This window comes from Triturus cristatus, chromosome 6 (genome assembly GCF_964204655.1).
Source record: "Triturus cristatus chromosome 6, aTriCri1.1, whole genome shotgun sequence".
NCBI lineage: Eukaryota > Metazoa > Chordata > Amphibia > Caudata > Salamandridae > Triturus > Triturus cristatus.
Window position 1 is genome coordinate 1,073,048,452 of NC_140589.1, and position 14,551 is coordinate 1,073,063,002.

Below are 14,551 nucleotides of genomic sequence, written 5' to 3' on the forward strand. Positions count from 1 at the left end.
GAAGTGGGTTAATAGCAAGTGCTTTAGATGTGGGAAGTTAGGACATTTAGCAAACAATCCTAAGTGTCCGGCCCTTGCATCTGTGTGTTCGAAGTGTAAAAAGAAAGGCCATTTTACTGCTTTGTGTAACAGTAGGAATGCACCAAATGTGAAGGAAGTTCATGTGACGGAAGAAAACTTCGATGAACTAAATTCCGAGGAATATGAGTGTGGTCAAATTGTTGTACAAGTGGTTACTGGGGAGAAGAAAAGGGATTCTCCGTTTGATGAGATTTTGGTTGATGGAAAAAAAACCAATGTCTTATTCGATTCGGGGGCGAAAATCACGATTGTGTCCAGTGATTTCTTTATGAACAATTTAAAGAGTAAGGTTAATCTGTTAAAGCCAGATATAAAGCCATTGGCTTATGGTGGCGAGCCTATCAAATTACATGGTTACTTTGTAGGGTTAATTGAATACAAAGGGAGATATATTTCAGGCAAGATTTATGTGTCTAAAAAAGGGGACAGCATTATAAGCTGGATACACCAAGGTGAACTTGGGGTCTTTCTGGATCCTAACAGCATCCCTCCTATCCAATTAAAAGAGGATGTACACTCCATTGGAAGGGTGGCACATGTCAAGGTGGATTTCAACTTTGTGGATTGTCTTAGGAAAGAGTATCCTAATGTATTTAAAAAAGAGTTGGGATGTCTCAAAGGTTACAAGCATAAAATATTACTAAAGAGAGATGCTATTCCCGTATGTTGCAAGGTGAGAAATGTACCTCTTTCGGTGAGAGATGACATGCATGAAGAGATTAAAAAGTTAAAGAAGGGTGGCATCATTGAAGAGGTCGAAGGGACTGAGTGGTTGGCTCCGGTTGTGGCAGCTCGCAAACCTAATGGAGATCTGAGACTCTGCATAGACTTGAGACAACTTAATAAATGTGTGATTATTGACAAATATCCCTTACCTAACATCAATGAGTTAATGTCTCTTTTGGGGGGAGCTAAAGTGTTTAGCACGATTGACCTGACCTCGGCTTATCACCAAATCGAACTGGAGGACTCGTGTAGGGATTACACTGCCTTTATAACGCCGTTTGGCACTTTTAGATTCAAACGAATGCCATTTGGGCTAGTGTCGGCTTCTTCTGTTTTTCAGAGAGTTATGGAGAATCTATTAAAAGGTCTACCTGGTATTTATGTGTATCAAGATGATATCTTAGTTTTTGGGGAGGATTCTAGTCAACATGATGCTCGTTTGAGGTCTGCTTTGAAAAGGTTAGATGAACACAACTTAACTGTAAAAGCAGAAAAGTGCAAGTTTAGGACTAAATCCATTGATTATTTAGGTCATAACATTACAGGTGATGGTGTAAAACCTAAAGAGAACCTGATTAACACGATTCAAGAGATGTCTTCTCCTTCTACTAAAAGTGAACTCATGAAGTTCCTAGGAGTAGTTGAGTATTACTCGAAATTCGTGAGGAACTTTGCTAGTTACACAGTGAACATGAGGCATTTACTTAAGAAAGGTGTGGATTTTCAGTGGACGGAAGACTGTGAGCAGGAATTTGTAGAGATTAAGAGTAAATTTAAGTCTGCTCCTTCGCTTGCAAGTTTTAATCCCAGGATCAAACCTGTTCTTATCACGGATGCAAGTGAGAAGGGTTTAGGTGCGGTTCTGCAACAACAGGGCGAGGGTGGCATGTACACGGTCATGTGTTTGTCACGTAGCCTTAAAGATCCTGAAACAAGGTATTCCGTGGTAGAACGGGAATCACTTGCGGTGTACTGGGCGGTTAAGAAGTTGAAGAAGTTCCTTTGGGGTATTAATTTTGAAGTGAGAACAGATCACAAGCCGCTGGTGGAGATATTCAGCAAAAAGGGGCTAGACTTGATATCTAGCAGAATCACTAGGTGGGTGATAGGATTGCAAGAGTTTAGTTTTGACATAAAGTATATACCAGGTGTGGAAAACAATGTGGCTGATGTATTGTCACGTCTCACGCCTAGGAAAGTTGTGGAAGAGGATGATAGGGAAGATTCAGAAGAATTGGTGTGCGTTGTTGATCAGAGTATCATTAGCGAGGAGAGATGGAGTAGTGAAATGTCTATGGATAGTGTATTGAATGAAGTCATGGATCTAGTTAGGAAGGGCTGGTCCAGTAACAAAATTGGGTCTCTTGATTCCAGGAAGTTTTGGGCGGTACGTAATGAGTTATCAACAGATAATAATCTGTTGTTTAGGGGAACTAGATTGATTCCTCCTTCCAGTCTTAGGAAGGAACTTATAGATTTGGTACATTCTTCTCATACTGGCATTACTAAGTCAAAGGAGCGCTTGAGGATGTCATATTGGTGGCCGGGCATGGACTTGGAGGTGGAACGTGCTATCCGTGATTGTGTAACATGTACGTTGAGTGAAAAGTCGAAGTGTACGCGTGTCCAGCCCATGGTGGTAAGGAGACGTCCTTTGAATCCGTGGCAAGATGTTGCCATGGATATCCTGGGTCCCATTCATTCTAATGGATCTCAATCATTTGTGTTGGTGGTGATTGATATGTTTTCACGTTGGCCAGAGATTTTCTTTTTGTCAAGTGTTGACTCAAGTCACATTATTAAATGTTTGAAGAATTTATTCTCAAAAGAGGGCATTCCCAACTCCATTTTAACGGACAATGGGGTGCAATTTGTGTCCAATGACATGAGAAGTTTTTTTGCTTCCAAGGGTATTTCTCACAAGTTGTGCTCTCTCTATCATCCCGAGACTAACGGGATGGTGGAGAGATTTAATAGGGTAATCAAGGAGACCATTGCGTTGTCAAAATCTATGTCACTAAACTGGAAAGATGAGGTTTTAAAAAAAATAGAGGAGTATAGATTATCTCCTCATTCAACTACGGGTAAAACTCCCTTTTTGTTGTTTCGTGGGAGAATTCCCAATACTAATGTAGAACCAACGTGGGTCAACAATTATGAAATGGATAAAGGTAAAGAAAAGGAGTGTGATAAGAACATGATTCAGACGAGAGAAGAAGGGAAAAGCAATGCAAGAAAGATTTACTTTGATAAAAAAAAAGTGTGAAGATAACTAAGGTCAGTGTGGGTGATTTGGTAATGATTAAACGTCCTGGGTTGATGGGTAATTCTACTTCCAAGTTCATGAAACCTATGAGGGTTGTGAAGGTTTTTAAAAATGCAATTAAGACTCAGGATCATAGGATTTGGAACTTGAATAGGGTTGTAGTGGTAAAAGGAAAGTTAAAGGGGTGTCGTGGTGAGGATGTTATAGTTAATCCTGATTCCTCAGAAAATACTAGGCATCGTGTGTCAACCAGGGTTTGCAAGAAACCATCTTATTTACTAGACTATGTGTAAGTAAATAATGTTGATCACTGTATATGCATATTCTAGGCGTCGTGTGTAAACCAGGGTTTGCAAGAAACCATCTTATTCTAGACTATGTGTAAGTAAATAATGTTGTTTACTGTAGATGCATATTTTGTTTGTTTTATGGTAAAATGGTTATTTAAATCTGTAATGTGTGTTATTCACTGTTGATGCATATTTTGTTTGATGCTTTGGATTGGTAAATTTTGTGTGACGAGGGGAGGTGTGTAGTATGTCATGGATACATGGACATGGCATATGAGGTGCCTTCCATTGTCATTGGGTATTAACTTCAGAATGTTACTATGTCATTCTTGATGTCATGGTGTTCTATGTTGTGGTTCAGACAGTAACTGCTGTTGCTATCTGGAGACTGCATGGATGGGATCTCTGCAGATTAAACCTACTTCTACTTTACTACATCTGCTTCTGGAGTCATCTTTCGTGAATCTTACATGAGGTCTCCAAATAATTTCCTAGCAAACATTCTACTGGTAGGTCTGCACTTACCACAACCTTCTTTAGGCCAGTTACCCCTCCCCAAGAGAAGTTAACAACTGCCAGACCATGGTTAGTATTGACATAGCCCGCATTGGTCACTTGGTAAGTTTCCCCAAGTATGATTTGGCTAGGGTCCACAAGGTCCTTAGTCACCATGGTGACATAGCCCCTGTGTCCCTGTATGCTGGAGACTCCCTTCCATTTATCCTAGGCTGTTGTTTGTATTTGCCCAGACCACTGGGACTCACAAACTAGCACAGCCTGAGTAGGTGTTCTGACTAGGCCAGAGTCCTCTCCAGATCCTAGGGTCAACCCTACTAAACCCTTGTTCTGTGTACCATCACCTATAGCTGGACTAGGGGGAACAGATGCCTTAGGGGCAGGTGTAGTGGTAGTTGTGGAGTCTTTGGCCTTGTTACAGTCTGAAGTCCAATGGGTGTTCTGCTTACAGTTTTTGCACCATGGCTTCCTTGGCTGCTTAGCTTTGTTAGATTGGGAATTTTCAGATGCTACTTTTTGGGGGCCTGTTGCAGACTGCTGGTCTTTTCCCTTTTCCCCACCCTTCTCAGAGTTTTTGGCATCTTCCTTTTTAGTGGCACCCCCCAAGAGCTGGACCTTTTGCTTGATCCTGGTTCTGACCCATTTGTCTGCCTTCTTTCCCAATTCTTGGGGAGAGGTCAGATCAGAGTCCACCAGGTGCTGATGCAATAGCTGATTCTGACAGTTATTAAGGATCTGCTCCCTCATGATCAGATTGTATAATCCTTGATAATCATTTACTTTACTGCCATTTAACCAACCCTCCAGAGCCTTGGTAGCACAATCTACAAAGTCTACCCAATCTTGATTCTGTGTTTTCTGGGTATCTCTGAACTTTAACCTGTATTGATCAGTGGTTAGACCAAACCCATCTATTAAAGCACTCCTCAAGATATAATAATCATCAGCATCCTCTTCTCTAACAGAGAGGAGCTTGTCTCTTCCTTTGTCAGCAAAGGAGAACCATAAGATTGCTGCCCACTGCTCTACTGGGACCCTTTGAACCTTACAGGCCCTTCCAAGTGCAGTGATCCATTTATGGATGTCATCCCCTGTCTGATAGGGGGGCACATTCTTATGCAGGTTCCTATTGTCAGGAGCTTTCTCTCTAACTCTAGGGGTATTATTGCTGCCACCAGGGGTCTCTAGACCCGACCTTTTTGAAGTTTTCTGAAGCTCCAGGGACTCCCTGTCTAATGCTAGCTGTTCTCTCCTGAGCGGAAGCTTGGCTTGCTCAAACTGGATCAGTCTGCATTTCCTCTCTTCAGAGGAATCTCTTCTCTGAGAAGAGGCAGAGGTCCTTTTGGATCTCCCAGAATGGGCAGACCCCCCTGAGGGTGATCTGTTCCTCCTGTATGGATCCACCACTCTCCCATTAGGGATGGAGGGGGTGCCCCTTGGGTCCCCACCTCCATGTTGTGAGTGGTATGGTTCTTCCAGGTCGAGTTCATTGTCCTCTTCCTGGTCCTCATCAGAGTCCACCACCTGGGTGTACTCTTCTGTGGGATGCCCACCCAACCTGTCTACCCCATCAGACACTAAAGTCTGTTTGAAGTCTGCAATGAGCAGAATTTCTCTGAGACGTTGTGTGTTGCCACCTTTGGTTGTCTTCAAATGTCTAGCAGTGCACATCTCCCTTAGCTCAGCAAAAGTGAGATTGTCATACCTGTCGACTGGGACCCTTTCAGGTCCTTCCAGGGCCTTATGGGCTCCTGATCCTGAAGAAATTTCTAGTGTAGTGGATTGTTGCATCTACCTACACTAGGTGTGGCCTACTGACCCCTTTCTTGAGTTGTAGTCAAGGTGTGCTAAGCCCTCTACACACAACTCCTAAGTTCAGTAGAACTTATTGTATTCTATGCTGAATTTATATGTACCTCTAGTACCAAAGTGGCTTTCACTTTAGAAATTCAATTTGTTATCTGGTAAAACAATGGCAAGCTTGAATCCAACCGCTGCACACCAATGAGAGAAGTTGGCCTGGCATATGCTGTCCACTAGTTATAGGGGACACCTTGCACCAGTCCAATTCGACTCTTAAGGTGATAGGTTAAAAGACAACCTTTAAAGAAAGCTATCCTAGTGGTAGCTGTGGAGAGCAGCCTTCAGGCTAAGTCTTGAAGGAGTGTTAAGCTTATTGTTTTACCATGGATAACCTCTTGAATGACCAAATGAAAGAGTAGTCCACACAGGTATATATTCAAAATATATGTATTTATTCTAAGAACAAATCCCACTAGTCTCTTGTGAGGCCGGAGGTAAAGATACAATTCAATAAAGCATTTAAAATCACAATAACTAGCACTGGAATCACAGGGCCCCAGGGGGGGACCAAACAATATATTTTTAAAAGTGGTATAAGAACCACGACAGTTCTGCAGACAGTGCCTAGGGCACTTAGGATCGCTGGCCCCTTACGAAACCACCCAAGGTAGTGAGGAAGGGGACCCACGGGAAGCGTGTGCAGTGTTGAAACTACAGTCAGGATCCCTGTTAAACCCTATGGGAAATGTCGCGGTTGGAAAATGCAAGAATCTAGACACTTCTAGCAGGAGTTCAAGTTCAGGAGTTTTAAGTTAAGCTCTTGGAGGGCCCACACCCACGATAGTACCGAGGTACCACTGTTATCTGCCCCAGGGAAACCGGGTGCATAGGTCGTTTTCAGTGTCGGATCGATGTCTCGTTTTCTATGGAAAAACGTGAAGAACTGCTGCTGGCGAGAAGCGTCGTCGATGTCGTGCAGATTGAAGATGTAGATCTTGAAGGAAAGGACCTGAAAGCAGAGGGGACAGAGTCTGGGTCACTAGCCAGTGATCAGGGGCTTTAGGAGAAAGAGCCCTTCAATGTCGGGTGCTTCCCGGTTGAAGACGGGTAGCTATGATCAGCAGCCACGGGGTCCAGGAGGCTTTAAGGAAGGCCAGCTGCTGGAGGGCAACTGTTCCACGAAGGATGAAGGCCGCTGCGGTGTTAGTGTCCGGATTGGATCCACTAAGCCTTGGCAACCGCAACCCACGCAAGGATCAAGAAACAGCTCCGGTGCAGACCCACGAGGTCTGAGCGAGGTCTCCAGCGAGGAGACTATAGAGCAGGCCTGGAGAAACCAAGGGAGCTCTTGAAAGTAAAGTTTGACCTTGGCCATGGCCCACCAGTCGAGAGACAAGGGACCGCGGAGGCAGAAATTTGGAGTGTGTAAAGATGCACCCACGGGTCGCCAGAGCGGACTGGGGCGTTGATCTTTGGCACAAGTGATGCTGAGAGCTTGGCTCAATGATGGGCCAAAGCACAACTTCCCCACTTGTCAGGGTTGTGTGCTGGGCAAGAGGTGGCCGGTGTCCTGGGGTATTGGGTATCTCAGCACTCACGGGGTCCACGGAGCTCAGCCTTGCTGTGCACACTCACTGGCCACTAGGATGCTTGGGAACCCACCTCAGGGTAGGCAGAAGTCTTCAATGTCTGTAGGAGCAGCAGAGTTCTAACCGGGTCACTTGCAGTGTTTCAGGTGCCTGCCAAGCAGGGGGGTATCTCCTTTACCCCAAGGGAGATTTCTTCCGCCAGCTGAGTGGCATCTCATCGAAGTTTCAAGTCTTTGAAGCAGAGTTCTCGTCCAAGATTAATCTGAGGCTCTGGGGACCCTGCACCCACCTTTATCAAGGGATTAGGGGAGTGTCTAAATCAGAGCCCACCAATGGGAGTTCAGGCGGTAAAGGGTGGCTACACCCTCTCCCCTTTGTGTGTTTCCCGCCGGGGCAGGGGACAGGATGCCCCTGAACCGGTCTGAGCCGGTGTATGCAGAAGTAGGCACTGGAGGAGCCTACTTGCAAGTTTGAAAGACATCCTAAGGTGCACCCACCCAGTTCTAATCCACATAGTCTGTCTGGGGAGGGGAGGACACCTCCCTGCAACAAGATCCCTATTGTTCAGCTGCCATGGCTGGAGTTCTGCCCAGCAACAGGCAGCCAGAATCGTGTGGGTGGTGGGTAGCATCCATTTTGTACTACGTGTGCTCTTTTAAATTGGTGTCTAAAATCAACCGCTTTTACCATATCAGCCTACTAGCAGGGTGGAATCATGCCCTCTCTCCAATGACTGGATTGGGTGTATGATTCCAAGATGTTTAACACCAAACACGACATGGTTCTGTGCAGCCATTCTCAAGTTAGCATGCTATCGCGATTGATTATAATGCGCTTAAGATTATATGGTATGGCTGCACTATAAACAACCTCACATTAGTTTTAACGAAAGTTGCAGAGGGGCCCTACTCAGGTAGGGGTTCCCCCTCAATCAATCAATCAATCAATCAATCAATCATCGCATTTATATAGCGCACTACTCACCCAGAGGGTCTCAAGGCGCTGGGGGGTCCGCTACTGCTTGAACAGCCAAGTCTTGAGTTGCTTCCTGAAGGCGAAGTGGTCCTGGGTCTGGTGGAGGTGGGTGGGGAGGGAGTTCCATGTCTTGGCGGCGAGGTAGGAGAAGGATCGTCCCCCTGTGGTGGCTCTTCGGATGCGGGGGACGGTGGCGAGGGCGTGGCTGGTCGATCGAAGCTGGCGTTTGGGAGCGTAGAAGTTGAGGCGGCTGTTGAGGTATCCTGGGCCTTGGTTGTGTAGGGCTTTGTGTGCGTGGGTGAGGAGACGGAAGGTGATTCTCTTGTTGACCGGGAGCCAGTGCAGGTCTCTCAAGTGTCTGGAGATGTGGCTGCGACGGGGGATGTCCAGGATGAGTCGTGCTGAGGCGTTCTGGATCCGCTGGAGTCACTTCTGAAGTTTGGCGGTGGTTCCAGCGTAGAGGGAGTTGCCGTAGTCCAGACGGCTGGTGACGAGGGCCTGGGTGACCGTCTTCCTGGTCTCGGTGGGGATCCACCGGAAGATCTTGCGTAGCATACGCAGGATGTTGAAGCACGACGAGGAGACAGCGTTGACTTGTCTGGTCATGGAGAGGGAGGAGTCCAGGATGAAGCCCAGGTTGCGTGCGTGGTCTGTTGGTTTGGGTGTGCTGCCTAGGGCGGGGGGCCACCAGGAGTCGTCCCAAGCGGCGGGTGAGGATCCCAGGATGAGGACTTCCGTCTTGTCCGAGTTCAGTTTCAGGCGGCTGTTCTTCATCCATTCGGCTACCTCTTTCATCCCTTCGTGAAGGTTGGCTCTGGCGGTGGTGGGGTCATTGGTGAGGGAGAGGATCAGCTGGGTGTCGTCGGCGTAGGAGATGATGTTGAGGTTGTGCTGGCGTGCGATGTCGGCGAGGGGGCTCATGTAGACGTTGAAGAGAGTAGGACTGAGCGAGGAGCCTTGAGGGACGCCGCAGATGACTTCGGTGGCTTCAGAACTGAACGGAGGGAGGCGGACTCTCTGTGTCCTTCCGGCGAGGAAGGAGATGATCCACTCCAGTGCCTTTTCTTGGACTCCGACGTTGCTGAGGCGTTGTACTAGGGTACGGAGGCAGACAGTGTCGAAGGCCGCGGAGAGGTCGAGGAGGATGAGGGTCGCTGTTTCTCCGTTGTCGAGTAGCGCTCGGATGTCATCCGTGGCTGCGATCAGGGCGGTCTCGGTGCTGTGGTTGGCCCGGAAGCCAGACTGCGAGGGGTCGAGGGATCCGTTCGTCTCGAGGAAGGCGGCCAGCTGCTTGTTGACGGTCTTCTTGATGACTTTTGCGGGAAATGGGAGCAGCGAGATGGGGCGGTAGTTCTTGAGGTCGGTGGGGTCGGCCGATGGCTTCTTGAGTAGGGCGCTGAGTTCGGCGTGCTTCCAGCTCTCCGGGAAGGTAGCGGTGTCGAAGGAGGTGTTGATGATGTTCCGCAGGTGGGGTGCAATGACAGCGTCGGCCTTGTTGAAAACGTGGTGAGGGCAGGGATCGGTCGGAGATCCGGAGTGGATGGAGTTCATCGTGCGGGCGGTGTCTTCGGTGCTGATCGGGGTCCAGGCGCGGAGGGTGGTGGTGGGGGGCGGTGGTTCGGTCGTGGTGTTCGTCGGTTGAGTGCTGAAGCTGTTGTGTATGTCTGTGATCTTGTTGTGGGAGTAGGAGGCGAGGGAGTTGCAGAGGTCTTGCGAAGGGGTGATGTCGTTGTTTCCGGCGTTGGGGTTGGAGAGCTCTTTGACGATGTTGAAGAGTTCCTTGCTGTTGTGTGCGTTGTTGTCCAGTCGTTCCTTGAATGCGGTTTTCTTGGTGGCGTGGATGAGTTGGTGGTGTTTTCGGGTGGCGAGCTTGAGGGCAGTCATGTTGTCCGGTGTTGGGTCTCTGCGCCAGGTTTTCTCGAGGGCTCGGCAGTTCTTCTTGGAGCTTTTGAGTTCGTCGGTGAACCATGGGGCTCTCTTGCTACTGGGTCTGCTAGGCGGGTTCCTCAGGGGGGCGATCTCGTCTGCGCAGTCGCTGATCCACTTCGTGAGGTTGGTGGCCGCCTGGCTGGGGTTCGTTGTGCTGGTGGGCGGGTTCATGCTCAGGGAGGTCGCGAGCTGGTCGGCTGTGATCTTGTTCCAGCTCCTGCGTGCAACCTGTTGCTGGTGGTGGTGGATCGTGGTCCTGCCGAAGCTGAAGTGGACGCAGCTGTGGTCGGTCCAGTGGAGTCCGGTGGCGTGGCTGAAGGCGATGTCCTTGCTGGATGAGAAGACGGGGTCGAGTGTGTGTCCGGCGTAGTGGGTGGGGGTGGTGACCAGCTGCTTGAGACCGAGGTTGGCGAGGTTGTCCAGCAGGGTGGTGGTGTTGCGGTCGTTGTAGTTCTCCAGGTGGAAGTTGAGGTCCCCTAGGAGGATGTAGTCAGCGGAGCAGAGGGCGTGTGGGCTGATGAAGTCGGCGATGTCTTCGCTGAATTGTGTGCGTTGTCCCGGGGGTCTGTAGATGAGGGTGCCTCTGAGGGTGGTCTTGGGGTTGATGTGGACTTGGAAGTGCAGGTGCTCGGCAGTTGCGAGGGTGTCGTCGGTGTTGGTCGTGATGTGGATGGTGTTCCTGTGGACGATGGTGATGCCTCCTCCGGTGTGGTTGATGCGGTCCCTTCGGATGATCTTGTAGCCGTCTGGGATGGCGATGGCGATGTCAGGCGCTGAGGAGGCGTTCATCCAGGTTTCCGTGAAGAAGGCGACGTCTGGTGCTGTGGTGTCGAGAAGGTTCCAGATCTCGATGGCGTGCCTGTGGACGGAGCGGGTGTTGAGCAGGATGCATTTCAGGTGGCTGCTGCTGTTGCTCGTCTTGGTCTTGGTTGGTGTAGGTGTAGTGCAGGTGAACTTGCAGGAGTTGCAGCAGAAGGGTCCGTGGGTGCGTCTCGGGGTGGGCCGGTAGCAGCCCGGGACTCGGCCGGCGTTGAGGGCGTTGAGGGTGGCGGCGTCGTACGTCCGGCGGGCAGGCTGGGGTCTGCGGGGGCCAGGGGTCCTGGCACTGGGCACGGTCCAGGCGCGGACGGGCGCAGACGGGCTTACCTTTGGCGCACCTTCGGCGCTCAATCGGTGCTCCCGCTGCACGCATCCGCTGCGCGGTAGCTCTGGGGGCGTCATAAATCTGGAGCCGGGAGGGCGGGTCAGCTGGGAGGCGGGAGCAGGGCGGCCAATGGGCTGGAGGTGGGCGGGGCCGCAGGGAGGCAGCGGCGGGAATCGGCGATGACGGGCGGCTCAGCGGCGGCTGGGTCGCTCTGGCAGGCAGGCAGGCAGACAGGAAGGCGTTTGGCAGCAGGAGGGGTGACCAGGCCTCGTAGAAGGCACAGTGGTCACTCCTGACTCGCCAGCAGCGCTTCACTTAAATCTGGAGCCGGGAGGGCGGGACAGCTGGGAGGCGGGAGCGGGGCGGCCAATGGGCTGGAGGTGGGCGGGGCCGCAGGGAGGCAGCGGCGGGAATCGGCGATGACGGGCGGCTCAGCGGCGGCTGGGTCGCTCTGGCAGGCAGGCAGGCAGGAAGGCGTTTGGCAGCAGGAGGGGTGACCAGGCCTCGTAGAAGGCACAGTGGTCCCCTCACACATATCCCAGCACCCTGCCTTGTTGGATTAACAAGGCCTGCCTTAGGGGTGACCTATGAGGATATATGTGTTGTATTTAAGTGGGATACAGGATACCTATATCCCTGCAAGGGGTGCAAGCACCACCTTACCCAGACTACAGTAGTGGTCTGGTGGTGTCAGTTTGTATGGCTGTCCCAGGGGTGGCACAATAAGTGCTTCAGCCCCTGGTAGGCCTCTGAGGGACCCATGCCCTGGCTACCTAGGGTAACATCTACAAGGGGCTCATAGGGTGTCCTCAGTATCCAATTGGTATGTACCTAGGGTACTCACATCAGTTTACAGAGGAAGCAGATAGGCTGGGGTCCTGGATAGCAGGGCCACAGCCTGGCTAGAGTAAAAAAAACAGTCAAAACATTAGCAAAAAGTTGGGGGAAACTATGCAGTCGATGCCAATCTCCTACATAACCCCCCCCCCCCCCAAACGCAGGGACATTAAACTAACCTTGACCAGTTGAGTCTTCGTGTTCTAAGTGGAAATATCTGGAGAGGCCATCTGCATTGGCATGGTTGCTCCCAGGTCTATGTTCCAATGTGTAGTCCATCACCTGTAGGGAAATGGACCACCTGAGTAGTTTGAGGTTTTCACCCTTCATCTGTTTTACCCATAGGAGGGGCTTATGGTCGGTTTGAACAATGAAGTGAGCACCAAACAAGTATGGCCTCAGCTTTTTCAAGGCCCAGACCACAGTAAAGGCCTCCCTCTCTATAGCTGACCAACGTTTCTCTCTGGGGATCACCTTCTGCTAATAAAAGCTACTGGTTGATCCTGGCCCTCTTCATTCAGTTGTGATAATACAGCACCTACCCCCACCTCAGATGCATCAGTTTGAACTATGAATTCTTTGGAGTAGTTGGGGCTTTGGAGCACTGGAGCAGAGCACATGGCCTGTTTTAGGTCATCAAAAGCTTTCTGACAGCTGACAGTCCACTGAACCTTCTTGGCCATCCTCTTAGAGGTTACGTCATTTAAGGGGGTCACAATGGATCCATATCCCTTTACAAATCTTCTGTAGTACCCAGTCAGGCCTAAGAAAGCTCGGACCTGAGTCTGGGTAGTTGGAGCAACCCAGTCCATGATGGTCTGGATTTTGCTCTGTAGTGGTTGAAACTGGCCTCCACCTACAAGGTGGCCCAGGTACACAACCTGACTCTGCCCTATCTGGCACTTGGTAGCCTTGATAGTGAGTCCTGCCTTTTGCAGGGCTTCCAAAACTTTCCTCAGGTGGATCAGGTGATCCTCCCAGGTGGAGCTGAAGACAGCAATATCATCTAGATATGCTGCACTAAAGTCATCCAGGCCTGTGAGGACTTGGTTCACCAACCTTTGAAAAGTGGCAGGTGCATTCTTCAGACCAAAGGCATTACAATAAATTGATAGTGCCCACCAGGGGTTGAGAATGCTGTCTTGGCTTTTACAGCTTCAGCTAACCTTATCTGCCTGTAGCCAGCTGTCAGATCAAATGTGCTCAGATATTTGGCTGAGGCCAATTTATCTATGAGCTCATCTGCTCTGGGAATGGGATGTGCATCAGTCCTAGTGACTGCATTGAGTCCTCTGTAGTCTACACAGAACCTCATATCTTTCTTGCCACCCTGGGTGTGAGGTTTGGGTACCAGGACTACTGGGCTAGCCCAAGGGCTATCTGAGGGCTCAATAACTCCCAATTCCAACATCTTTTGGACTTCTGTCCTTATGCAGTCCCTGACATGGTCAGGTTGCCTGTAGATCTTATTCTTCACAGGCAGACTGTCCCCAGTGTCCACTTCATGAGAGTACCAGGTGGTCTGACTTGGAGTCAGTGAAAACATATGTCTGAATGACTGGAGAACGTGTCTGCAGTCAGACTGTTGTTGGGCAGTGAGGCTGCCTGCCAAGGCTACACCATCTACTGACCCATCATCAGGGTTGTGAGAGAGCAGGTCTGGGAGAGGGTCACTCTCCTCCTCCTGTCCCTCATCAGTTGCCATGAGCAAGCCCATGTCAGCCCTGTCCACATATGGGTTCAGTCTGTTTACGTGAAGTAACCTGTGGGGACTTCTGGGAGTGCCAAGGTCCACCAAGTAGGTGACCTCTCCCTTCTGTTCCAATATGGATGGAGTCCACTCCATTTGTCTTGGAGGGCTGCTAAGGCCACTGGCTCCAACACCCATACCTTCTGTCCTGGCTGGTACACCACCAGTACACCCTTTTGGTCAGGCTGAAGAACCAGAACCTTTTGGGCCTGGCGGCACAGGGTACGCCTTAATCTCCTGGGTTCTCCTGCTTCAGCTAACAGAGACACGGGGACACTCTGTCGGCGTAAAAGATCAGATTTTATTAGCTGCAGCTAGTACAGTTGTCCTAGAAGTACACACTGTATGTTCTCAGGATACTGCCACTTCACTCCGTGGCGTACAATCTTATATTGGTATAGGAGACATATACATTAACCAGAAAACACTCCTATCACACACATCGAGAGCCAATAAGCGAAGTTTGAGATAGGACAGAGCCAATAGAAAAGGTTGGAAAACAAGGTATCGAGTAACTCGAAGAAGCCTCTCCTTCAACTGTGTTTGCCACCCCTCCCCACAGGTTAAGGTATTAACGTGTCTGTAACTGACTTGCAGGTGGCGAGATACGTTTGTGTGTTCTGGAGGACAGTTGTGAAACGAGAG